The sequence below is a fragment of the Oryctolagus cuniculus genome, chromosome 4, assembly GCF_964237555.1.
Source record: "Oryctolagus cuniculus chromosome 4, mOryCun1.1, whole genome shotgun sequence".
NCBI classification, from domain to species: Eukaryota; Metazoa; Chordata; class Mammalia; order Lagomorpha; family Leporidae; genus Oryctolagus; species Oryctolagus cuniculus.
Genome location: NC_091435.1, coordinates 67543537 through 67570130, shown reverse-complemented (window position 1 = coordinate 67570130; position 26594 = coordinate 67543537). Strand labels below are relative to the sequence as shown.

The following is a 26594-nucleotide window of genomic DNA, read 5'->3' as shown; positions in this document are numbered from 1 at the left end:
AGAAACAGTAGGCTTTCTTCATTCCTCTGACACTAAGAAAATATACACCAGGGTGAAAACTGCAGGACAATTTAAAGGACAAAGAAAACCAATGAATCAATATGTGTCTCCGTACAACCATATGGCCAACTGGTGAAACGCTCTGTGGTCCTAATCTCATTCAGAGAATATAGGCACCACCATGAAACACTGAAGACAAAGCAGCAGGATGAATTGTTTTCCCAAGGAAATTATTCTTATGTGCCCAGGGAGAGCTAATTTTGGGTAGAATGTCTTTATGTATGGGTAGTGCTAAGACATAAGGAATCATCCTTCCCCTTCGGAATATTACACTCTACAGGGGGAAGAGAGATTTGCGTGTGATTGAACAAGGGCTACTGTCTTCCTGGATGCCTAGGCTGTCTCCTACCACAACCCCTGCAAACCCTTGCCACGATAATTACCATACTGATTCATTACTACTCAGTTAATGATGTTTCCTGAAAGGCCAGTAGATGAAGTTACTGACTTCCCCGAACCTTTGTTGCCACCCCTCTCCCTATGTTTTTCGGGTCACTTGGACGTGGGGTCAGTTGCTGCTAACAGTGATGTCTCCAGGAGGGCTAGTGGGCTTACAGTCCTTCACCAAAGGACTGGAAGGGACGTGATTGCTCTGGGTTCTCTCCTCTCTTCTTTTTCCCAGTGAAAATCCCAGTATAGCAAGATGATGCCACTTAACTGCAAAAAGAGGCAGAGATGTATAGTATGAAAACCCTGGTCCGCAAGCTGGTGTCCCTATTAAATCAGGATATATTACAAGCCAGGAAAAGGGGTTCTATCACCTCACTCTCTTTGACATATTAGGAGGAAATTACCTAAGAAGAAACAAATAAAATAGAACTTTGTTGAACATTAAGAGCTTTGGAGTATTTAGAGGTCTCCTATATTTTATTATATCAAAGTGAAGCAAATGTTAAAAAAAATTCACACTAGGAAAAAAGAAAATTGTAATTTATTTGCCAGAGCTACATAGAATAGAATTACATTAAGTAGAATCCTTGCTTCTTTTTTTTTATTTATTTCAAAGAAAGAGTTACAGACGGAGAGGGAGAGAGAGAGAGGGAGTGAAAGAGGAGGAGAGAGGGAGAGAGAAATTCTCTCTGCTGGTTCACTCCTAAATGTTCCCATTTTTGGGGGCTGGGCCAGGCTGAAGCCAGAGACTAGAACTCCATCAGGTTCTCGCATGTGGGTGGCCAGTGCCCAAACACTTGGGCCATCTTCTGCTGCTTCTCCAGACACACTAGCAGGGAGTTGGTTGGAAGTGGAACAACTAGGACTGAACCTGCGCTCTGATATGGGATGCCCACGTCCCAGGCAGCAGCTTAACCTGCTGTACCATGACACTGACCCTGGAATCCTTCTTACTGGGGTTGGGGTACCCTATATAAAATACCTGATCAATGGCTACTAAGCAAATCTGCCCTGCCTGAGTGTTATTCAAGGGCCTGGTTCACGGTTCTTAAACTGAGAAATTTCTGTGGCCCGGAGACATCAGATTTGACTGAGTTTTCTTTGCAATCTGCCCAGGCTAAGAGAGAAGAAAAATTTCATACACTCACAAAATATTAACTGAACGCATGTGGTGCTTGGCGGCTACAAGAGCCAGCCAACAGCTACTCTATGGCTGTTTGCATGCAGCAGGTGGCAGCAGTGCCCTGCAAAACAGCACACCTCAGGTGCGGGGACTTGCCCCCGTTGCTTTTCAGTCCTGGTAATATTTTCTAAAGGCCCTTTCAGCATGGGGATAGGCATTCTCTATACTTAAAAATAACTCTTCTGAGGAAGTCATGTCAATCTCTGCTGTTATCCTCCCTACTCACCAACTCCCAATTGCTCAACATTTCTTCTGCCTTAGATTATAGTCTGCGGCATGTAAAGAGAAAACAGAAGCAGCCAGTTTCACACACAAAAAGAAATCCTGAACTTCTTGAACTTCAGAGGCAAATTCAATTCTTTACAAAGGGAAGCAGGAACACACATTATTTCTGCTACCAAGCAAGCCATGGTTATATGTCTTGGGCAAACTGTTTAAATGCTCTGTCTAAACATACTCAATGATAAAAGGACATTTTCAGAAACGGGAACCTGAGCAAAAAGTAAACCTACTTTTGTGGGTTGCAGGGTAATCAGCTCAACTATTACTGTTTTTTCTTGGAATTTATTCTTTGCTTACATTAAAAAAAGTGAAGTATCATATTTTTGCTTGATTTTCCCAAAATGCTTAGAAACTATGATGTTTAATGTTTCAGGTAATTAAAAAATATGTATTGAGAGTGAACTCTTAAGGTATAGTTCTAGAATAGTTAAAAATACAAAGGATAAAACTCAAATTTAGGTGCAGAGATAGCATCCATGTGCTCTAAAAGACCTGGTGATCCAAGGCAGGGCCCAGGTGAACAGGCAACACTGAACTGTAGAAACGCGGAACTGTCTCGGGGAGCAAATGGTCAGGAACATCTGAAGTGTGAAACCTGCACTCTGCCTTATGCTGGAGAAGTCAGCCTGGTGGAAGCCACAGGTAAGTCTTTTGAGGCAGAGGAAATGGGAAGAGCCAACTCTTGGATATGTTGAAGTTCAAGGCCAATGCAGTGAGTAGTTTGTCCTGATGGAGAAGAGGATATTGAGAGACAAACTGTCCAAACAGTAAACTGAGATTATGGAGAACTTTGAACTCCAGACTGAGGAGTATAGAGTTTTTTCTTCCTATCAGAGAGAGGTACTATATAGTTTTCAGCATCAGAGAAATATATATATGCACCTAACCAATACTGGGAATCTAATACTGACTCAATAATAACTTAAAATAATATTGACTTTTTGGAAATACATTTAAGAAATAATGAATATTTCTAAAATTATCATAGCCACAATCAGAAGAAATATTCTAAACTTTACATTTTACCTGGCTTCAAAGTCTTGAAGTTAATTTAAAATGTCTCTTCACATTCAGTGGATGAAGAAAAAATACCTTGAAAAATTCAGGAAGTGTTGCAATCGATTTTAGAGCTTAAAATATATAGTGTGGAACAAAATTATATACTGTGGTCCTTTTGTGTACTAACTCAGTAATATTCTTAGCCACATTCCATTTTTATAACTGTAAGTCACATAGAGATATAATGTTTCTACACATGATGAAAACAATGGGCCTAAGTAAAGTCAACCAGGGGTGTGGTCCAGCCTTTTGCCAGTAATCCCCACCAGCTCTGTTTTCCCCATCAATAACTCTTTTTAAATAAAGTCTTGAGTTTACAAACAAGAATGAGAGTAATAGAGCATGTGAGAGAGAGAGAGAGAGAGAGAGAGAGAGAGAAAGACTGACTTAGGAATTTGTTGATTTTAATTGTAGCTAAATACAACCTAAACTAAATAGTGTTATTAGGGAACAGAAAGTTGAAATTAGCAAAATTTTCTGGTTAACTTAGAACTAAACCAAATTCTTTTCTGGGAGGGGGTAGGATAGAAATAAGGACAAGAAATAAATAGTATAGATAATTAGTTCTTGCTATGGAGCATCCTTTAAAATACATTGTTTCACATTTTTAGTTTAATGAAAACCTTGCAGTGAACACTATTTCATTTATTTTATTTCATGATTCAGGATCTTACAGAAGCCAGAGGCTACGTTCTAATCTCCAGTTCAGGGTGGATCATAAGAATATAGAAGATATCTATGTATAAGGGCATATTCCCTTCCTTTGCACTGAAGTCTAACCTTTTTAGATTTGCCTCTTTTATGGATGCACCAAAAGCAGAGGCATGAGCATGCTTGCTGTTTACTTCCTGCCAATATCTGTCCAGCGTTGGATTAGAAGGAAATGTAATTGATCAGCTGCTATGCGCAGAACCCTTCATTCTACAGATGGAGAAACTGGGACCACAAGACACAAAAGTGTCTTGCCCGAGATGGAGGGCTTGTTATGAAGAATCCTGTACTACTTGCATGCTGAGTCTTATTTTACACCATTAAGCAATTCATCCAGCTGTGCAGCATGTTCACCATGGAAATCAAACATTTTAAAAAATTAAAATAAAAATTGTCCTTAATATATTCACAAGTGAAAAGAATCTAGAAAATACACATTTAAAAATGCTCTTGGCATTTATCTTTCCTTAAATTAATGTGCACCTGAAGACTGCAGAGGAAGCATCACTAAGCATGTTATATACATTCAGATATATGTGCTTATGTATATTACACACATGCATACATATATCGTGTGCAGTGTGTGTGTGTGTGTGTGTGTGTGTGTAGGAGTATGCATTTGTTAGAGCAGTTCCTGTATTTGTTCTTTTGGCTGTTTTTATTTTTTTAACTTTTATTTAATGAATATAAATTTCCAAAGTACAGCTTATGGATTACAATGGCTTCCCCCCCCCATAACTTCCCTCCCACCCGCAACCCTCCCTCTCCTGCTCCCTCTCCCCTTCCATTCACATCAAGATTCATTTTTAATTCTCTTTATATACAGAAGATCAGTTTAGCATATATTAAGTAAAGATTTCAACAGTTTGCACCCACACAGAAACACAAAGTGAAAAATACTGTTTGAGTACTAGTTATAACATTAAATCTCAATGTACAGCACATTTAGGGCAGAGATCCCACATAAGGAGTAAGTGCACAGTGACTCCTGTTGTTGACTTAACAAATTGACACTCTTGTTTATGGCATCAGTAATCACCCTAGGCTCTTGTCATGAGCTGCCAAGGCTACCTTTTGAGTTCACCGACTCTGATCATATTTAGACAAGGTCATAGTCAAAGTGGAAGTTCTCTCCTCCCTTCAGAGAAAGGTACCTCCTTCTTTGATGACCTGTTCTTTCCACTGGCACATCCCATGTTTTATAACTCAGCATCAATTTTATTTTACTATCACTGTCCCTTTGCCTTTTATTATGTATTTTTCCTTTAGTTTTGCTTCTGGAAAACACGACAGGTCTCCTACAAGTATTTATATCTCCAAACAGTTCTCTCTTTGTGTAGCCTCTCTGTCCTCAGGACACACAACCAGTGGCTTAACGGTGAAGCTGCCAGAATCACCCAGCAGCTAGCTGGGAAGGCTGTTTGTAGGGAAGTTAGACAATGATAGAAACAAAGGAACAATGGAAAGCACTGTATATAGAAAGTTTTCTTAAGTAAGTTGAAGATCCTCAAAGTCTTTTTTACAAAAACAATACCACACCTTGTTGCTGATGAGAAAGTTGTAATCCACTTGGCATTTGTCTAACTTGCATCAATTTCCCCCTGGATCTACAGTAAGAGAACCATGGAACCTCAGAGAATCAACTCCTTTATATTGTCAAGGAGGACTCTGCTGCCCAGTGTGGGGACTAATGATTCTGACATCACGGAGCTCTTTAGTTCAAAACAAAAAAATTGAACTGAAGACTTTGCCTATTCTTTAGACTTTTTTTCTCCAGTAAAGAACGATTAATCATTTAATGAGTGCTATTGTATTGTAAGGGACAGCAAAGCCAGGCTGAATTGTGGATTATGAGCTGTTAAGCAGGTGCACTCCTTATTAGAGCAATTCATCAGCATATATAATTTGGATGGGTAACTTGGTGAAATAAAATGTCAAAGGACAATGAGTCAGAGATCTTGATGGTTGCTTGGAAGAGTTGAACACCTCAGATGTCAGCTTTTCATAAATCTCTAGGGCATCCACACACTTCACTGCAGCTTAAGTGGTCTTGTGTGTCTCCATGCCTCCTCCCGCCCTGATCCAATGCTCCCTCACTCCCCACAGTCCTGTCCTCCTGCTTCCTGTCCCTCCGGCTTTTTGTGTTGGTAAAACCCCAGGGCCTTTGCATTGCTCTGCTTGGAATACTCTTTTTATGTGACTTGATTTTCCCATTCTGGGGTTGTTCCAATGTCTCTGCCCCAGAGAGGCCTTTCCTGGTCCCTATGACTGTCTAAAGATGTCTTACCATGAGTCCCCATCATTTCAACAGCTGTGTTTTCTTCATGCTGTTTATCACCAAGAGAAATTAAGTTGTTTTCTTGTTGGTAAAGGGTCACTTTCTATTAAATGTAATATTGGAAGCCCAGAGCTTGGTACACTAGTCACCTCTTCAGACTTATCAAGTATCCTTGCAATAAAGTCGGGAAAAATCCTAAGTGTTTTCTCCTCTTGTGTGCAGCCACCTAACATATCACGCCTGACACCAGATGTCTGGGGGCTTTTCCTCATGCACCAAGCAATTCAGCAGTTCTCTAGTGAGCACCAACTGGGTGTCCTGTAATTTAACTCAATTCTGACACTACAGAGAGATGACATCAAATTTCACAGACTGAGGGGGTCAGTCTACCGATATCGTCTCCCTTTTCAGATGTCAGTTCCAAGTCCCAGATTGTGACCCATACCTCTGATTAGTTGAAAATCAGGATTCTCATGCTGCGTTTTTTGATCCCATTAGTTTGCTAGAGCAGCTCACAGAATTAAGGGAAACACATTACTTACATTTGCCCACTTATTATAAAGAGTATTACAAAGGGTACAGATGAGCTACTAGCTGGAAGAGATGCACAGCGCAAGGCATCTGAGAAAGAGCTTAGAACTCCGCTCCCTTCTGGGCCCACCTCCTTCCATGTGTTTAGTAATCTACAAATACATGAACTCTGTGCTTTTGGAGTTTTACTAAGGTTCCATTGTATAAGCACTATCGATTTAGTCATTGGCCACTGGTGATCAGCTCAACTTTCAGTCTCATCTTACAATTTTGGGGAGTTGGACTGAAAGTTCCAATCCTTTAATACATTATTGGTTCTTCTAACCACTAGCCCCAAGCCATCAGTCATCATATCAGTATACACCAAGAAACTTGGCACTTGAGAGATTTCAGTTTTAGGAGCTATGTGCCAAGAACCAGGGGCAGAGACAAAGGATGTATTTCCTATTCCATCACAGTGCCACCTCCATCTTTCACTTCAGACGTTGTGGAGGCTGCAGATTGCTCACATGCACAACCTCAGAGCAGCTCTGTTCAGGTATCCTGAATACCTCCCACTTGCAGTTCTGGCCATCTCCACCCTCACGCATGTGGGGTCTTACTCCATGCATCCAGGCATACACATGCGTGACCCTGGAAGTGCGAGAAAGCTAATACTGCTGCGGGGCAACATTTAGCCAATGACAAGCAGGAGTTGGCGAGTAAGTCTCTCAACTTCTGCCACTTGTTCAGATGGAAGAATCTATGGTGTATTCTACATGGCCCCTAAGAGGGCATCCACAAGGACACAGACACAGCTAAGGTACAAGCTGCCTGACCATGCATCCTTGGATTGACTTCTCTTCTTCCTTGTTTTCACTCTCTTCTGTCTCCACTACCCTTCCAGGGAATTATATTCCAAAGTATTCTAATGCTGTCTGCTTACTCACTTCTGTATTCCCCAGCCCCCTGAGCGGTACTGTGTTCATAAGAAATGCTATATGAAGAATTTGGTGAAAATTTCTTAAGTAATACCATTTCCTATCAATGGTATAATATGGCACACTCATTTCACAAGGTCCACAACATTGCTGTCAACTGGTCAAAACTGATATAAACTGGTCAAAATAAGATAGAGCCTTCATTCTTCTGAACTTCTTGAAAAATACTGGGCTCCACCTACCTGTTGGGCACTAGGATTGTTCTAAGGAAGAGACAAAGAAGAAAAAAAAATCTCTCTTCCTGTCTGATGTCATTTCATCATTATCAGGGAGAGGATCCCATTGCAAATGTGAAAGTTTGAAGACTCCCATTGGATCCACCAGTTATGAGCTTCAGGTCTTCCGCTGAGTATGTAAGGTGAAGAAAGTTAGTAACTCACAATAAAGCAGACACTATATACCTTGGCAGAATGAATAAATTGTAAGACATTGCATGGCTGGCTTCCTAAGTGCTCAAATCAACTGTAGAAAATAAAGAAATCCTTGTTACCTGAGCCATAGAATTCAATAGTTGTATTTAAGACAGACAGAAATTAGGGTGACAAGCCTACTTCTACCATTGACAAGAATCTTTTCTCTGAAAACCAGAGAGTTAAAGGTCTAATGCTGTAAATATGGGAGAAGGAGCAATGTAAAATCCAGGTCTCTTACATATAAGTGCATGTAATTTAAAAATATCTGAAAAGCCATGCAATACGACTTTTGCCATCACTAGTGACTAAGCATTCACTGAAGTTACTGCTCCCTGTGGGATGAATTATCCCAGGGTAGGCCCAGTTATCCAGGCAGAAAACAGAAGACACACTCCAAGGTGATAATGGAGTCCAGTTTAATACAGGGTTTATTTATAAAGGTAGAGTAAGGTCTAGGAGAAGCAACAAGGGATGGACTAGTTCTCAGGGCTGGCAGTGTTGGGAAGCTCTTTCCTCCCAGACAATGTAAGGAAAAGGAGAGCCATCCACAGAGTCGTAGGAAGGGATTCTTCTGACAGGAAACAGTATAGAAGTACAACCAAGTCTTGGTCACCCCTCAGGTAAGAAGCTGGGTATAAAAATGTCTTTTTAAAAAATATCTATTATATTTATTTGGAAGATGGAGTGACAGAGAGAGACGGAGAGAAAAAGACAGGGACAGAACTTTCGTCCATTGGTTCACTCCCAAGATGCAACAGTCGGGCTAGGCTAGGCTGAAGCCAGGAACCAGGAACTCCATTGGGGTCTCCAACATGGGTGGCAGTGGTCCAAGCACTTGGGCAGTCTTCAGTTGCTTTCCCAGGATGAAAGGCAAGTTTGGAAGCATGGCAACCAGGAATCAAACCTGCTCTGCTGTGGGATGCCAACATGACAGGTGGCAGCTTAACCCACTGCACCACAATGCCAACAACTAAATATTTTGACTTACTATCTTTCCTACTAAGAGTTTGAAAATCCTTATGTAAGGACCAAATAGTGTTAGATATTTTAATAATTTTCTAAGGTGGTTTCACAACCTTGGTTGCTTAAAACAATAGAAATCCATTTTCTTATGATATAGAGAAAAATACAAAAATTAATGTGTTGACAGCACTGGGCTTCCTCTACCAAACACAGGGATAGTCTGTTCCTTGGCCTGTCCAGGTTCTGGGGCCTGTCAGTATCACTGCCTTCAGTCCTCACATGGCTTTCTCCACCGCTGTCTGAGTCATCTCCTGTGTTTCTCAGAACGTTGGTCACTGGATTTAGAGGACACCCTTTTAACTCAGGATAATATTATCTTATGATACTTAACATAATTACATCTGCAAAGACTCACTTTTTCCAAATTAGATTACATTGACACACATTGAGACTTGTACATATCTTTTGATGGGCCACCATTCAACCCATTAAAGATATAAAGCAAAATAGCTTCAGAAAGGGGGCCAATACTGTGGTGTAGTAGGTTAAAGCCCCAGCCTGCTGCACAGGCATCTCACATGGGTGCCGGATCGAGTCTCAGCTGCTCCATTTCCTATCCAGCTCCCTGCTAATGTGCCTGAAAGTGCAGCAGATGATGGCTCAAGTCCTTGGGCTGCTCACCCACACGGGAGACCTAGAAGAAACTCCTGGCTCCTGGCTTTGGATTGGCTCAGCTCCAGCCGTTGCGACCATTTGGGGAGTGAGCCAGCAGATGGAAGACCTCTCCCTCTCACTCTCTCTGTCTCCCTCTCTCTGCAACTCTGTCTTTCAAATAAATAAAATAAATCTTAAAAAAAAAAAGCTTCAGAAACTCAAGCCTCCCGTCAGCACTGAGAAAATTGGAGCCTTGCAGTGGGTCCTGTGGTGTGCTGCCCATGTGCCCCCTTCAGGACTGACGCAATCTTTTCCCTTGCTGCTGGAAGTCTTGCCTACTGATGGCTCGTCACTGAGTCACTCTCCAAGAATTTCCGTGATTTCGAGAAAGCTGCCTCCCCAAGTTTATGCTTCCTCCCTGGTTAACTGCTCACATATAATGAGTGGTTGATGAAGGAGAAAGTACAAGGTCCTGGCTGCTTGCCTCAGTTCTGGGGGACACTAAGTGTCATCGCGGCTCCAGAGTGCCTTTGAATCAGCTGTGGCCTCTGTTGCAAGTTGATCTAATCGCAAGTGAACTTCTCCTACTGCCCGATCTTGCTTCCCTCCCTGCCTTGAAGCTTTGAAGTTGCTGTTCCTGAGAACACTCCCCAATAAGCCTCCTGTTGGAAGAATCACCAGTGTCTGCTTTTCAGGGACCTTGACCTAAGATATGCCCTGACAGAGATATTCTAAATAGCTCAGAGGGAGGATTTTTGGAGAACCCTCTTCCCAATGGGCTGGACGAGCTGTCGGGTTATCAAAGGAAACAACAAGCAAAGGAAGTCTGTGCTTGTATCCTCTGTACTTGTCTGTTTTCTGTTTCTATAATGGAATGCCCAAGGGAAGCTAACTTTATTATGGCAAAAAAAAAAAAAAAAAAAAAAAAAAAAAGATTGTTTAGCTCGTTGTTCTAGAGGTTCAAGGTCATGGTACCAGCATCAGCACAACTCAGGCAAAGACCTCACATCATTGTGGTGAGAGGTATGTGGAAGCAAGAGATCATATCAGACGGGGAGCAGAGATAGGGGATGAGCCTGGCTTGCTCTTTTTCTAACAGTCCTCTGAGAGTCCCATAAGAACTACCTTAATCTCTTCCGAGGGAGTGCTCCAATGATCGACTAGGACAACCTCTTAAAGTCTCCACCACCTCTGATACTGCGAAACTTGGGCCCACACTTCTAGCACTTGACCCTTTCTGGAACGAATCACATCCAAACAACACCTCTGTCATGTGTTGTCTCTATGCCCTGTTGTTCCTGTGATTAGAAACCTGAGGTAACAAGTTAAATACAAAAATCAGTATCCAGATTAAAGGCTTTTAAAGACAGAAATAACATTTTTCAACAATTAGGCAGAAAAATAAATTGATGTTTAGTAGATAGTAAGCATCATAAGAAATTAAACAGATTTTATTATAAAAGATTAGGGAAGATATTTTGTATGTATTTCTTCATTGAGAAGCAGAGACAAATAGAAAGAGAGAGCACAGAAAAAAGAGAATGCTTCCATCCATTGTTTTATTCCTTAAATGCCTGCAACATGCAGTGATGGGCCAATTTGGAAATTGGGATCTGGAAATTCAATCCAGGATTTTCAATCAGACTGCAGGAATCTAACCACTTGAATTATAAGTGATGCCTCTCAGGGTATGCATTAGCAGGAAGCTGGAGTCAGGAGCCAGGGCCAAGAATTGATCCCAGGCACTCACACAGGGGATGTGGGCCTATTAACCATTAGGCTAGACATTTGCCTCAGGAAGTATGTTTCTTAACAAGAAATGAATGTGAAGACCCTGGATATTGAGGATAGTGAATAAGAAGAAAGTCTGAGGTTAAAAACAAAAAGAGGAAAATGGGTTTAGTGTAAACAAGTATTGATAGTTCATAACATACTTAGTATAAAACAGTTTTCCCAATGTTGAGTCCTGTGTTATTACAACAGAAACAGGCAAGGTGGAATATTTCTCCTTGGAGGTTAGCACCAACCATGGTCAGCCTTCCCAAAGGCGTGGTTTCACCACACTGACCCCTGAGCAGAGGAAAGTGAGCAGCATCCAGCCTGGCCTTCAGACACTTCTAGTCTATATTCCCTGTGGGAGTAATTGGTAAAATTGCATCAGAAACTTCCCTACAGAGGATTGGTTCACCACATTCTAATCTGACACTGCGTATGAAAGCCACACCTAAATCTGTGCACAGACATAAAGAAAAATCCTTGCCTGTAGCACATTGATTTGGGCTGTTCAGCATAGACTAGAACAATCTAGTGTAGGATATGGGCTTTATGGAGAATGATAACCACTTCAATTCTTGGCTCTGCCATTTCCTAGCTGTGACCTCAAATAAGAAGTTTAACCTCTCTGAGCCATTGTGTTCTATCATCTGCAAAATGGGATGGGAGTGAAGACGGATGACTTGTAGAGTGCCTGGCACTAAAGCCAGCCGACTGTGAAACTAGCTGTTAGTAACACAAAGGCAGACGGCCACTTTATAGGTTTTCTAATAATAATAACTTTTTGCCAAAAAAGTTATTTACATTTATTGCCCGATTCTTTCCTTGATGAAACCAAGTTTGAATTTATTTTTCTCTATTGTGTCAACTGTACAGATTCCAAAAAGCTTGGAAAAAGTGGCCTGCGTTCCCTTTATTACTATTATTAATTGAAGTTCCCAGCTCCATTTGAAACTTTAGCAGACAGTGATATATGGAACAAAAGGTGTTCAAAGAGAGGAATCACACAAGGGTTTGAGCTCAGAACATAAGCATACAGGAAAATCACCCTTTGCCCTAAGAGATAGGTTGGGAAAATAGGAAAGGTAAGAGAGAAGACTGCAATATTATATTTCTAAGCACTGTTTTATATAACTTATTGTCAGGAGCTTAGGGTTGGAAGGGAAACACTTTATTTTAAAAAATGAAGGTTCATTTTATTTATTTGTAAAGCAGAGCATGAGAGAGAGAGAGAGAGAGAGAGAGATATTTCTTCCATCTGCCATCTGCTGGTTCCCTCGCAAAATGGCCACATTGGCCAGGGCTGGGCCAGGCCAAAGCCAGGAGCTGGGAGCTTAGTCCAGATATACCATATGTGTGCAGGAGCCCAAGGATTTGGGCCATGTTCTGCTGCTTTTCCCAGGCTCAATAACAGGGAACTGGATCAGAAGTAGAACAGCCAGGATTTGAACTTGTGCCTATATGAGATGCCAGTGTTGCAAGCAGTTGCTTAACCTATTATGTCACAATGCTGGTCCCAAACATTCTTTATTTTAAAGTCTGGATTCACTTAGCTATTAGCTGAACAACTTTAGTCAAGTAGCTTTAACTTCTTTAAACCTTTCTTTCTTACATAAATAATAAAGACAATGGCAAGGCCTATCCCTGTGGTTGCTGGGAAAAATTCAATGAGGTCATGTTTGACAGCACTTGGTACTGAGTTTGGACCCTGGCATAGCTAATGAAGATAAAATACTGTTCATAAAAGTAAGAAGCAAAGTGGAGGAGACAAGAGAAGGAAGGTTTCTGGATATAGCTCTTACCCAACTCAGTGATACTGGACAGATACATCATTTAACTTCTCTGGGCCAATATTTCTTCATTAGTAATATAGTAAACTGTTAAAGATTATACAAATGAAAATGGCCTTCTAGTTCATTGATTCAAGACAGGTTTAATGGTCATCACTAAATGACTTGGCCTGCCATTAAGTTATAAAGTAAAAGATTTCCATGAAATATACAGAATATGATAGGTCATGTAAAACATAGAAAATCGCCATAAATTATATGGGTGAATATCTTCGTTCTGGCAGATGCAGTCTGTAATCCCTTAATGCTTTTTTCCTACTGAAATAAGGTTTTTTTCCTGATCTTTCAAAATCAGTACTACAATAAATTAATCATAGTGTGCTGCAGTGATTGGATTAATAGAAAGATCTTGCTATAGCTTACACATAAAAGCCTAAAGTAAACAACCACCCAATAGAACAACTAGTTTGGGCACAAGGATAACATAAAATGAGTTAAATCTATCTGATATTATTAAAAAATCCTAATCAACAAGTAGAAGTAGAAATTACAGATTATCTATGTTTTTGCCTCTTTTGCAGTTTTGTCCCACTCAAAAGTTTTCTTAAAGCCATAGATCCCATAGAAGTTATAGATACACCAGCCCCAATTGCTTCCTAGAGTGGGGTTGGTTCTAGACTCTGATGTAGATCAGATGGATGTCTACATTTCTATCAAACTCATTTATAAATTTAAATTAGCCCCCAATAGGATAGGAGTTTGGCACAGCAGTTTAGGTTGTCTTTGGGAAGCCTGTATCCCATATCAGAGAGCCTTGTTCTAGTCCCAACACCTATGCTTCTGATCCAGCTTCTTGCTAACACACAGCCTAGGAGGCGGTGGAGGATGGTTCAAGTATTTGGGTTCCTGTCACCCATGTGATATACCTGGATTGAATTCTGGGCTCCTGGCTTTGGCTGGCCCAGTTGTGGCTGTTGTGGCCCTTTGTTGAGTGAACTACCATTAGAAAGGTCGCTCTCTGTCTCTCTTTTCAGTTAATAAATAAATAAATAGGCCACTGCTGCAGCTCACTAGGCTAATCTTCCACCTGCGGCACCAGCACCCTGGGTTCTTGCCCTGGTTGGGGTGCCAGATTCTGTTCCGGTTGCTCCTCTTCCAGTCCAGCTCTCTGCTGTGGCCTGGGAGTGCAGTGGAGGATGGCCCAAGTCCTTGGGCCCTGCACCCGGCTATTTGGGGGGTGAACCAACAGAAGGAAGACCTTTCTCTCTGTCTCTCTCTCTCACTGTCTAACTCTGCCTGTCAAATAAACACATAAATAAATATAAAATAAAAATAGCAAGTTAAAAATAAATTAGACTCAGATTATCCAACAAGTGAGTTTTAAAATTCCACTGTGGTAGAAAGGAGAGTATAACTAAGAAACCCATTCCCTACTAATTTACATGATTCAAAATAATTGGTATAAAAGTTCAGGGAATGATGAGCCAATATGTACTGAGAGGTTGCCATAATCTTATTTATCACTTTTCACTTTTCCCACAAAGCAGGTGACAAAATGAGAATAAAGCAAAACAAATCTGTTCTTATTAGATTGGGCCCACAATCTCATATTGGGTTTAGTTATTGGTTTTCCTGCCAGCTTCCTGTATTGTCCACTTATCGTTTTCAAGACAACCAGCAGTGGCCTGGGATAACACTGTGTCTGTGGCATGAGATGTCTTAAATGGATGACACAATTTCCCTGGGCTCTGCTGTCAGCAGAGTTCCCTAAGCAAGTTAGTGTTTATAAGTCAATGCTGCTTGGAGGCTTGATGGAGATCAGATGGGAAAAAACCTTGCGTAGAATAATGATATCATTAGAGTGGGGACACCAACATGAATATTCTCACAGATGATATTTACTGAGGAATGTATTGTGAGTCTGAGGGAGAAGTTGTTTTCTTTTGACTGAGAAAGACTCAAGGATTCTTTGATTTCCCCTTTCATTTCCTATTAGGCTGTTGTTGGGCACACTTAACCTCTGACAGTTTCCTTATACCCAATCATGGGATATTCCTCTTTCTCACTTCAAACAAGACATATGCCCCCCAAATCCACACGTTGTAAGAGTTGGTCCTTTAACATTTTCCGACATAAACTTGATCTGTCTGGCTCAAGGCTTCAATGTGACAAAACAATAAAGCACTCTCTTCTATTGGAAGAAATACACTTGAGCCGTGGTCTGGCTTTTCTTCTTATAAATGTAGGTTTGATGATAGCTCTTGAAGTTTGCTGATAGATTGAAGACCAGGAATATTTTCCACTAATTCAAATCAAAAAGGACACCATCTGAAACAGGTACAAAAGAGTAGACAATCTTAAATCAGAACACAGCCTGGAAACTCGGAGGGCTTGGTTAAAACTGAAACTCTGGAGGCTAGAATGTGTGGGTAGATGGGTGGATGGGAAGAGGTGACAGGGCACCATACCAGCAAGGCGGAAGACTCCTTCAACCTCTAACAGCTCCATCTAGGACTGCTGGCTCTGGGGCAGCTGACTGACCCCCCTGCCTGGAGTTCTCTGGGAGGACCAAGGTCAGTCCTGTATCTGCTACACCGAGCTCCACTTCTTTTGCTCAGCAATGCATCCTTGAACTGACCAGGGTAAGGACCCAGCTGGCTGGAAAGGGGGCATTGACTGTTTCCTGTCCTGATATCCTTTGGTCAGTGGGTGGGGCTCCTGTTAACCTTGTTCTGTTTTCTATGGGCAAGTCCTGGGCGGTGCTCTTCAGTCCCCTCTCCACCCACACCCACACCTTGGTGGCTTACTCCTACTCCATCCTCTTTGTGGGCTATTCAACCTCCCACTCTCTAATATGATTCTTTCAGCAGTTCTATTTTCTTCCTTCATTTCTTCTCTGTCTACAACCTTATCTTAGTTTACCACTAATAAGTTTTAATGGGCAGTTCTAGAGGAATTGTGGGCACAAAGGCTGGATTTCAAGTCAAAGGGAAGAGAAAAAGAAATATTTTGTGGAGGGGGAAAAAAAAGAAATGAAAGAAGTGGCAGCAGGAGGAAGGAATTCAGTATTAATAGCATAGAATTTTTGGATAAGCTAACAATGACTGTAGACTTTGGGGAAGCAAAGAGTGAAGAAGAGACTAATAATTCAAGAGAAGAACAATTCACATGAAAGTGTCTGAGGGACCATTCAGAAGGCAGAGATCCCGAATGATCTGACTGAAATGGGTTATTTCCTCTATAACAGGAGGGGTAGAGCAGATCCTCATCTATAAACAGGAGGTGGATTACTTGCAAAAATTTGTGAGGGAAAAGCCTGGCGGAAAGTGGAACAGCTAGTTTGGGACTAGTGACTGGGAGATGGTGACAAATGGTTAAAAGACATAAAAAAGATTCCTGGGCAGTGATGGCGATGTGGTTGCCAATGTCGGGTTCACTCTAGACTGGAATCATCTGTACTTGATGCCATGGAGCAGGAGAGGAGAATGCTTCAGGGGAGTATGCAGCTTGGCCAGGTGGCAATGCCAGGAGGTCGGGGGGCCCAGGAACAAAGGGATGAGGAAAGACAATTAAATCTGGATTCTGGGGTACATAGGGGAAAATGGAAAATGGGAAAGTGGCTGAAGAAAGGGGAGAAGAGGAAGGTTGGTGGGGACACGAGAAATAAGGAAGAAGGAGGCCAGCTTTCCTCCCAGTGCTCGTATATCAATGTCTACTCTCAGTAGTTTATAATTTCAGACCAATTTCACCAGTAGATTAAAAAAATGACCACTTATGGGGCCAGCACTGTGCTGTAGTAGGTTAATCCTCTGCCTACAGTGCTGGCATCCCATATAGGCATTGGTTCTAGTCCTGGCTGCTCCTCTTCCAATCCTGCTCTCTGTGGCCTGGGAAAGCAGAAGATGCCCCAAGTCCTTGGGCCCCTGCACCCATGTGGGAGACCCGGAGAAATCTCCTGGCTCCTTGCTTCGGATCGGTTCAGCTTCAGCCGTTGCTACCATTTGGGGAGTGAACCAGCGGATGGAAGACCTTTCTCTGTCTCTCCCTCTCACTGTCTGTAACTCTACCTCTCAAAAATATAATAAAATCTTTAAAAAAATCCATTTGTATTAGTAAGTGTCTTGGTTTTGCAAGTTACTTGGCTGTGTGAGTTATGTGCAATTTAAAATTCAACTGCTCCTTATCCCAGCAGCACATTGTTGTCCCAGCTAATACCAACATATGTAAGAAAATTTACCTTGCTAGGGGGGTTGTGTATGCTGTAGCCTTCCTGAGGGCAGAGAAAAGCAGTGCCTACAGCCTGAAAGTAATAAATTGAGAATCACAGGCCTTGGACTTGGGGTCCAGGGTGTGAGGGATGCACCTTAGCGGAAGCAGAATGTAAAGAATAACCTGCTCTTTGCCATTTTTGCCCTGTTGTGTCTCACAGGTGTCTGATGTTGCGATGAAGAACCGGTTATGAAATTCTGCTTAACCTCTGACTCAGGATCATGCTATTGCTAAAACTGGATGCATGAACCAGCGGGAGGGAAATTGCCTGCTCAGCCCAAGACAGTTCATACAGATCCAAATGGTGCCAGCCCTCAATCGTCTCTTTGTCTTTGGATACCTGCCAAATTTCATCTCAGGAGGACTTTATTTTCTTTCAAGAGACCAAAAATCAATCACTTAATTCTTGGTGAGGTTGAAGCGGAAGATTAGATCGGATTAGAGTCACTTTTAAACACAATCTTTTTGCCATGCTTCCTGGGGGCCCAAGAAGCCCATCAGACTCTCTCATTAAGACAATTATTCTCCCAAGGCAGTGATATGGAAACTGCTTTTCTGCTGACCACACTCCAGCCTACATTTAAACCAAATCAGAGAAATTAAGAGTGAAAATAGGAAATATTTCCTAAAGAATCTATCAAATCTGCGTCAGCCTTGTTGGGTGCATGCTTTTATCTGTGATCAAGGCTGGCAAGTACTATTAGCTTGTGCAATAGACAATTTAGAACCATAATTTCTGAGTTAGAAAAATGAAAACAATGAAAGTGGTGGTCAGAGTAAAAAATATGTTGAATTTTAATTAATGATAAAATGCTATGGCCAAGGAGACAGCTGCGGTTAGAAAGTACTGCTGGTGGGCCAGCATTGTGCTGTAGTGGGAAAAGCTGCAGCCTGTGATGCTGGCATCCCATGTGGGGGCCTGTTCATGTCCCAGCTGCTCCACTTCTGACCCAGCTCCCTGTTAATGGCCTGGGAAGAGCAGCAGAAGAGGGCCCAAGTGTTTGGGCCCTTATCATCATGTGGGAGACCTGGATGAAGGCCCTGGCTCCTGGACTCAGCTGGGCCAAGCCCTGGCCATTGCAGTCATCTGGGGAGTGAACCAGTGAGTGGAGGATTTTTCTTCCTCTCCCTGTCTCTCCCTCTCTATCTGTAACTCTGATTTTCAAATAAATAAATAAGTCTTTTTGGGGAAAAAAAGGAAAAAGAAAATATGGCTTCTGCCTCCTCCACATCGCCAGCAAGTGCATGGCCTCAGTGTTGTGGTGAATGGCATATCTGCCCAGCTGGCTGCTCTGCTCATAGGAGACACTTCTATTGCTCAAAACAATGGTGACATGGGTCACAGACATGCTGTGTGAAGGTTTGCCAGGTGCCAAATGTGAACTGAGGTTTGACAAGCTGAAGTCCCTACTGTGTGACCTCAGAGTCTTTCCAAACTGTTTCCTCATCTTATCAACATTAATGAGCCAATAATACCTTTATGTAGTTTTCTAACATTTTAAGTCTTCATCATGCTGCTTCATTTTCTTACAAATACATTTTGTAACATGCAGTGAGTGATAGGTGAAATTTATGCAGTGTCAACATCGGAATTTTAATTACACAGAAAGACAGCAAATGTAAAATCATGGCTCTCTGTGCTACTACAATCCAATGTCTTAGCAAATACTTAAAATATTTTTTTTATTTGCATGTATGGTATTAGTTCCATTTGTGCAGGTACAATGTTATATTTGTTTGGGGATTTTAAACTTGAGATTTTTGCTGGCATTTACATTATTAAAAACACAGCATTAATTTTGCCTAAACAGCTGTGTTTTTTTCATTTCTTCTCTTCAAGGAAGAATTAGTGAGAATGGAAATGGAACAGGGACATTCCTTGGTAACTCAGAGACTGAGTCGCCAATGTAAGCCTCATGGAGGCCCCTGAAGGAAAGCATGAAATGAAGGGTAAATGGCAATGCTCTCACACGCTATCACCCAGCTATTCTCCACTGAAAAGGACCAGCCAGCTAATTTGCAGGGAAGGCCTCTCCCACCCACAGGATTATAACTGAATTGGAGCTGTCAGTAGCATCGGAGTTAGAAACACAAAACTTGAGTTTGAGCCTGAGCTCTATCAATGACTAGCTCTGTGAATGTACACAAGTTATTTTATTCTGTGAGTCTGCTCTCTTATCTGAAATGAAAAAATTTCAGGGTCTTCTTAACTGGGAGAGGAATTTTTCTGGGCTTTTAGGGGATTAAATGAACTCACAAAGAAGCACTCTATACAGTGCCTGGTGCATAGCGGGTATCAAATATTAGGCTCTTTTTTCTTTTCCTATTTAATTAATAAAGCATGGCTTTTGAAAAATTGTTCTGGAAGTTATATTTCCAATGACTTTAGCACAGGCAGACTCATTTGGAAATCATTTTATAATCTGACACTATCCTAATGGGAAGGGGTAGACTTTGAGAATATTCCAGTCCAATTCCTTCATTTTATAGACAAGAAAATTGACCCAGAGAGGTTAGGTGACACACTCAAGGTCACTCCGATTCATGGAGGCACAGCCAGGACTTGAAAGTAGATCTCCTGCTCTGAGTCTCCTCCCTTTACCATGCTGGTACCACTGCAGCTTTGCCCAAGAGGTACATGTGGCCAGAGCACAAAGTCTGAGGCTTCAAGGGTACTTGTGAAGTTTCAGTGAGCTCACTGCTCTGGGAAAGTGGCTGAACCTGGCATATACTCAAGTCACAATGGAAGAAGGAACACACAGTCTGCCCGAAAAATAAGTCCTTCCAGGAACTGAAGGAGTAGTCAAGAGCTAACCTTGAGGCTAACATAGATCTGCCCTCATATACTTATCCCCATGGCCCACAGTGGTCTATTGACTGCGTCCTGAATAGCTCTATGCAATGGTGGCAAATGAAAGTCTAGACATTACCAATGGGATCGAAATAGACTTGGGAGACTTCCAAATTTAGCATATACCATCTTTCCCACAGGCGTCTCCTCTTCATATTGGGCACACAGCCGAAGTTTTAAAAGCAATTAATGTTGTGTAGCACACTTCGGGGAATACTCACCCAGCCCCATTGATGGACTGGATAGGATTTTTATAGAAAGCATTTGGAGCAATGGTTTTAAGAGGTCAGTCTAAAGCTCATGCCAGGCTGACTAGCTGACCATCTAGGTAGGCCTCTACAAAGGGATTTCTTCAGGCCCTTTCCCTGGAGATCTTGCTCTGTCAGCCAGTGCACAAAGTCTGAAGGTCCAGGGTACTTGCGGGGTTTAAGTCATCTCATTAGTCTGGGCAAGTGGCTGAACTTGGCATGTACTCAAATCCCAATGGAAAAAGGAGCATTCAGTCTGCTTGACTTGAGCATCTCTCTTTTCCAGAAGTATACAAAATGCATTGATGTGCAACCATCACATTAACTTAGGGTAGAAGGGGTTGGGAGGAGGGAGGAAAAGAGACTGGCAGTTGTGAGAGCCTCTAAGCCAAAAGCCTACCTTCATGACACAGAGAAATGTGGTGATGTAAAAGAGGATGGGGCAGTGGAGGATGGCCCAAGTGCTTGGGCCCTGCACCTGCATGGGAGATCTGGAGGAGGCACCTGGCTCCTGGCTTCGGATTGTTGCAGCGTGCCGGCGCTAGAGGCCATTTGGGGGTGAACCAATGGAAGGAAGACCTTTCTCTCTGTCTTTCTCTCTCACTGTCTAACTCTGACTGTCCAAAAAAAAAAAAAAAAAAAAAAAAAAAAAAAAAAAAAGAGGATGGTTAAGTATCCTCACCTCATGCTACTCTACCATCACAATGAAGCTTAAGTGCTCACCAACCAGAATCCAGGTACACATAAAGATTTATTTTCTTTATTTTAAAGACAGAGTTACAGAGGAGTTGGAGAGAGAGAGAGAGAGAGAGGTCTTTCATCCTCTGGTTCACTCCCCAAATGGCTGCAACAGCCAGGGCTGGGAACCAGGAGTTTCACTTGGTCTCCTAAAAGGGTGGCAGGGGGCCCAAGCACTTGGGTCATCTTCTGCTGCATTTCCAGGCCATTAGCTGGGAGCTGGATTGGAAGTGGAGCAGCTGGGACTCAAACCTCTGCTTATAAGGGATGCCAATGCTGTAGGCGGTGGCTTAACCTGCTATACCACAATACCAGCCTCCGAGATATACATTTTTTTTTATTTTTTGTTTATTTTTTTGACAGGCAGAGTGGACAGTGAGAGAGAGAGAGGGACAGAGAGAAAGGTCTTCCTTTGCCGTTGGTTCACCCTCCAATGGCCGCCGCGGCTGGCGCGCTGCAGCTGGCGCACAGCGCTGATCCAATGGCAGGAGCCAGGTACTTCTCCTGGATTCCCATGGGGTGCAGGGCCCAAGGACTTGGGCCATCCTCCACTGCACTCCCTGGCCACAGCAGAGAGCTGGCCTGGAAGAGGGGCAACCGGGACAGAATCCGGCGCCCCGACCGGGACTAGAACCCGGTGTGCCGGCGCCGCAAGGCGAAGGATTAGCCTAGTGAGCCGCGGCGCTGGCCGAGATATACATCCTGAGTACTCTATTTCACTCTGTTTGGTGAGAATACCATCCATCTCCTTTACTAGGAGTGAGTGTCTTGAATTGAAAATGGAGGCTTCTTTTTTTTAAAGATTTATTTATTTATTTGAAAGTCAGAGTTACACAAAGAGAGAAGGAGAGGTAGAGAGAAGAGAGAGAGAGAGAGAGAGAGAGAGAGAGAGAGAGAAGTCTTCTATCTGCTGGTTCACTCCCCAATTGGCCACAAGGGACAAAGCTAAACTTATCCAAAGTCAGGAGTCAGGAGCTTCTTCCGAGTCTCCCATGTGGGTACAGGGGCCCAAGGACTTGGGCCATCTTCTGTTGCTGTCCCAGGCCATAGCGGAGAGCTGGATTGGAAGTGGAGCAGCCGGGACTTGAACCGGCACCCATATGGGATGCTGGCATTACAGGCAGCGGCTTTACCAGCTACTGCATAGCGCCGGACCCTACATATATATTTCAATGACCTCTCTACCTAGTCCTGCGCCTAGCACATGATATGAATGCAGTTGAAAATATAAGTCTAATTCAGCCTCCTTGCTAATAGGAAATGGCATCATCTCTGCCTTGTCTGTAAGACTAAGAGAAGTTGACATGCTTGGGGAGGACCTCAGACCACTGCTAACTCAGATTTATGTTCCCAGGGAACTTGTAAACTCGGTCCTTGAGCTCAATTTTCATGAGATAAATTCTAACTTGATGAGCGATGTAAACACTCACAGTGTCACTTCAGGAGATGAGCCATGTAGCCCCAGGGCTTTCCACGTGGCTCCCAAGATTCTCAGAGCGATTCAGCCAGTGGCTGTTAAACAAACACAGATGCTGATCTGGGAAGCAAAACGATGTTAAAAGCTGGTGAACCCACAAGTCTACAATAAATCAGCCTTTAAATCAACTGGGATACTTTGGGAAACATGTAATCTTCTGAAGCAGATTCATCCTTAACTGTGCTGAATTAATTTTTGGACTTATAAAACTGGACTGGCAGGGTGAGAAGATATTGAGAGTTATCTTATGCTGGCACCCAAAGAACTCAAGTGCAGGAGCAAGAGTTGCTGGCCAAGATCCAAGAAAGGATTCTACTTTTGATTGAAAGTGAGAAGAATGGCAGTCCTGTTAGCATGGCTGGAATAGAGGCTCTTGTCTTCATGCAAGAAAGAATCCAGGCATGAGGCAGAGAGGAGTGGTAAGTAAGGTAGCAAGGTTTAATGGCATATGGCTTCTGTCAGAATGGATGCCAACCTCTCCTGATGGAATCTGAGAGAGAGTGCTGAGCTGCTCAGACTGGTAATGAAGGTGACAGATTAATGGAGGCAACTCAGTGAAGGTCTGGTAGCCGAGGGAAATACATCTGAAAGGCCAGGTGGGTGTCTCAGGAAAGAGCTGAGGGCACCCAGGCTGTATTCAGACTGGGGCTTCTAAGGGAATGGGAGTCCAGGTCTTCCCATCATTTCTTCTTCCCCCCACCATTTTTTCCTAGACAAAGAGTTCACTCAGTGTGAAACAGGTGAAATTCTTCCCAAGGTTTTTTACACGAGTCTATCACCCTGGGTAGCCCCTTGGCACTTGTCAGAGAAGATTCTCTTGTGGATCTTTCCTTGGAGGGAAGGCTGGGACCACCTATTAAGTTATTGGGGGGTGCCAGCGCCGTGGCTCTATAGGCTAATACTCTGCCTGCGGCGCCAGCACACCGGGTTCTAGTCCCGGTCGGGGCGCCGGGTTCTGTCCCGGTTGCCCCTCTTCCAGGCCAGTTCTCTGCTGTGGCCCGGGAGTGCAGTGGAGGATGGCCCAAGTCCTTGGGCCCTGCACCCCATGGGAGACCAGGAGAAGCACCTGGCTCCTGCCATCGGATCAGCACGGTGCGCCGGCCACAGCGGCCATTAGAAGGTGAACCAACAGCAAAAGGAAGACCTTTCTCTCTGTCTCTCTCTTACTGTCCACTCTGCCTGTCAAAAAATAAAAATAAAAAAAAGTTATTGGGGGGTGTGGGTAGTACTTTTGGGCGCTTCCATGGCTGCTGGAGGCTGTGTTATTTCTTTTTCCCCCTCAGGCCCCTCTCTCTCTCACACAGGCTAATTTCTAACTTCCTACCTAATCGTCCCAGTTAAGAATGGACTCTGCTGACTCTTGGCTATAGTTCAGGCAAAACCGGGCAATCCCAGCAGACCCAAGAGTGGGCCTATCAGAAATTTATGGGACCAAGCATGGTCTCGGGGAGAATTCCTCATTGCGGCGGCGGGGGGGGGGGGGGGGGGACGACAATCAGCCTTTGGTTTGGAGTGAAGCCTGAAATGTAGGAAGCAGTGGGGATTTTGTGTGCATCTTGATGTCTATCCTTTATCTTTGTCTCCCGAACTAGTCCTTATGAAGACATGTTTTGGTCTTAAGGAGGGAGAGGGAAAGGGAAGGCTATGGTGATGTGCGGTATATAACTTCTGAAGTAGCTACACAGTGTGTATTAAGCTGCTCAAGCTTCCTCTGAGTAGAGAAACTTAGTGCAAAAGTATTCTAATGAAAACTGACCGTCCTTTCCCAATTTCCAGGTTCCTGGAGATCCCTCTAACTCGCATTCTCACGGTATTTTCCCGTCTACATAGACTTGAACTCACTGTCTGCTCTGTCTGTTCCCCTCTCCTGGAGCAGGCACAGCAAGCATCTGACACAGCTTACCCTGCCGACACAAGCCTCTCTAAATGGGGATGTGATTGTTTTTATTTGTCGTTTTATTCAGACAAATCCATTTACTTAGATTTTGCCCACTATTTTTTCTGAGAGGAAGGAAACAAAGCATTTAAGTGGAGAAAAAAAAGGAAGGAAGAAATCTGTGAACATTTATACATTACACTCATTTTGATAAAGACTCTGTAGAGCTTGGGACTGAAACATCCCTTTTTAGATAACTCACTAAACTGAAGAACACAGTGTGGAAAGCAGGGATCTTTTAGGTTGTCACAGGGTCCCATATGGGTTTGGACAAGGTTCCTTGAGGATTCCTGTGCAGGAACAGCCCCAGTGCTGGTAGCCAGAGATAGAAGGGTGCTGAGACGACAGTGACATGCTGCAGCAGAAGTACATGCTAACACTCTCTAAAGCAGCGTGTATCTGGCAGAAGCAGTGACCATGCCCGTGGCAGTGGCAGTGTCCTGTGGAGAGTGGTGTGCCTGAAAGCAGTGGCACTGGTGTGAAGGGAATCACTATGGGCTCTTCCACAGTGTGCTGAGCACCTTCACGTAGTCCACACATGCTGGAGGCCTTGGCAGCCAACACCCCTGAGCACATCTGGAGCACAAGTGCAAGAAAATGGAACACTCCCTATGGTCACTAAAGGAATGTGTTGGAGCACACATGAGCTATCCCTTAAGAGCCGGGGGATTGGTGTGGGAGTTGATGATACTAGACAGCAGAAGAGAATATGATCCAGTGAAAAACATTTTTTTATTGTCACCCCGTTTCACCTGTTTTACATTTTCTAGAAGGTAACACAAATCTAGTAGTGAAACCGTATGGGTTGAAGACACATAGATCACCTAAGAGAAAAGTTATATCAGTGTATAAACATGTCTGGCATTCTATTATTCAGTGCTTCACAACAAAAATAGACAGGAAGCTCATCTTTTTAAACTGGATTATTTTTGGAAATCACCACAAATCTGTGATTGTGTTCCCTATATTATGTGTGTGTCCATTACTTGGTTCAGTGTTCTCTTAAGTGTAAGAGCTGGAGTACATATCCTTGGTATGGGCCCTTTAACACAAGCTTTTAATCTTCAGACTTCGAATATTTGGGAATTAGATGGATACTATAGTACTTGTGGTGCAAAATTATATAATCACAAAAAGCCTGATATTGGTCAATATTTCTTTGGCAAAAGATTGATGGATGATAAGATGAATGGATGAATGGATGTGTAGATGGATAGATGGATGTATGGACAGACTAATGTATTTTAGTCAAATGCAGGATCTTTAAAGTAGCTAACAACATAGAGTTAGATATCCGTCAAGAAATACTTTCCTCAATCTTTATTTTTAAAATTGATTTAAATATTGAATAAAACAAAATAATATTTGACTAGGAATCAATACATCTTTACATACAATCCTATGTGTTCAGACATCTTTTCACTCCTAACCAACTCAGCTGTCTCGACTATATAATCAGAATTGGATTGAATTGTTACTTAAATTACACTTAGCTCTGAATTTTTATTATTCTACTTTTCTTCTGCTATCATAAAAGGAGTAGAGGAATTGTTGTCAAACTTCTTAAGCCACTGGCATCTTTAGTCCATACAATATATGGATTAACCTGAACATATGAAATAAATAGAGACAAATCCTGTGGATGAACTGTGGGTAAGAGATGGATATTATGGCTCCTATGTCATCCCCTCAGGCCTCCTACTGACTCCTTGAGTATTTCTTGGACATCAATTTATTAACCATTGTTCCAAAGAAGTGGGCAGTAACGCACTAGGAGCTAAATATGTGCAATTATTTTATTTTCAGTTTTTTGAAAGGTAGGGTGGAAAAAGAGAGAAAGCGAGTGAGAGAGAAATAGAAATCTTTCATCCAGTGGTTCACTCCCCAAAATGCCCACAAAAGCTGAAACCCGGAGAACCTGGAATACAATCCTGGTCTTTTATGTGGGTAGCAAGCACAATCTCCTATCTACCAGGGTGCATATTAACAGGTAGCTGGATTGGAAGTG

General features: G+C 42.7%; 1 long non-coding RNA gene across 1 annotated transcript in view; it reads left to right on the top strand.

Moving 5' to 3' along the window:
- Window positions 1-20933, top strand: part of LOC127493982 (uncharacterized) — a 28656-nt gene extending 7723 nt beyond the window's left edge. The window contains exon 3 of the long non-coding RNA XR_007924667.2: window positions 17497-20933. This is a non-coding gene — a long non-coding RNA (uncharacterized lncRNA). The remainder of the gene's footprint in view (window positions 1-17496) is intronic.
- The last annotated feature ends 5661 nt before the right edge of the window (window positions 20934-26594 follow it).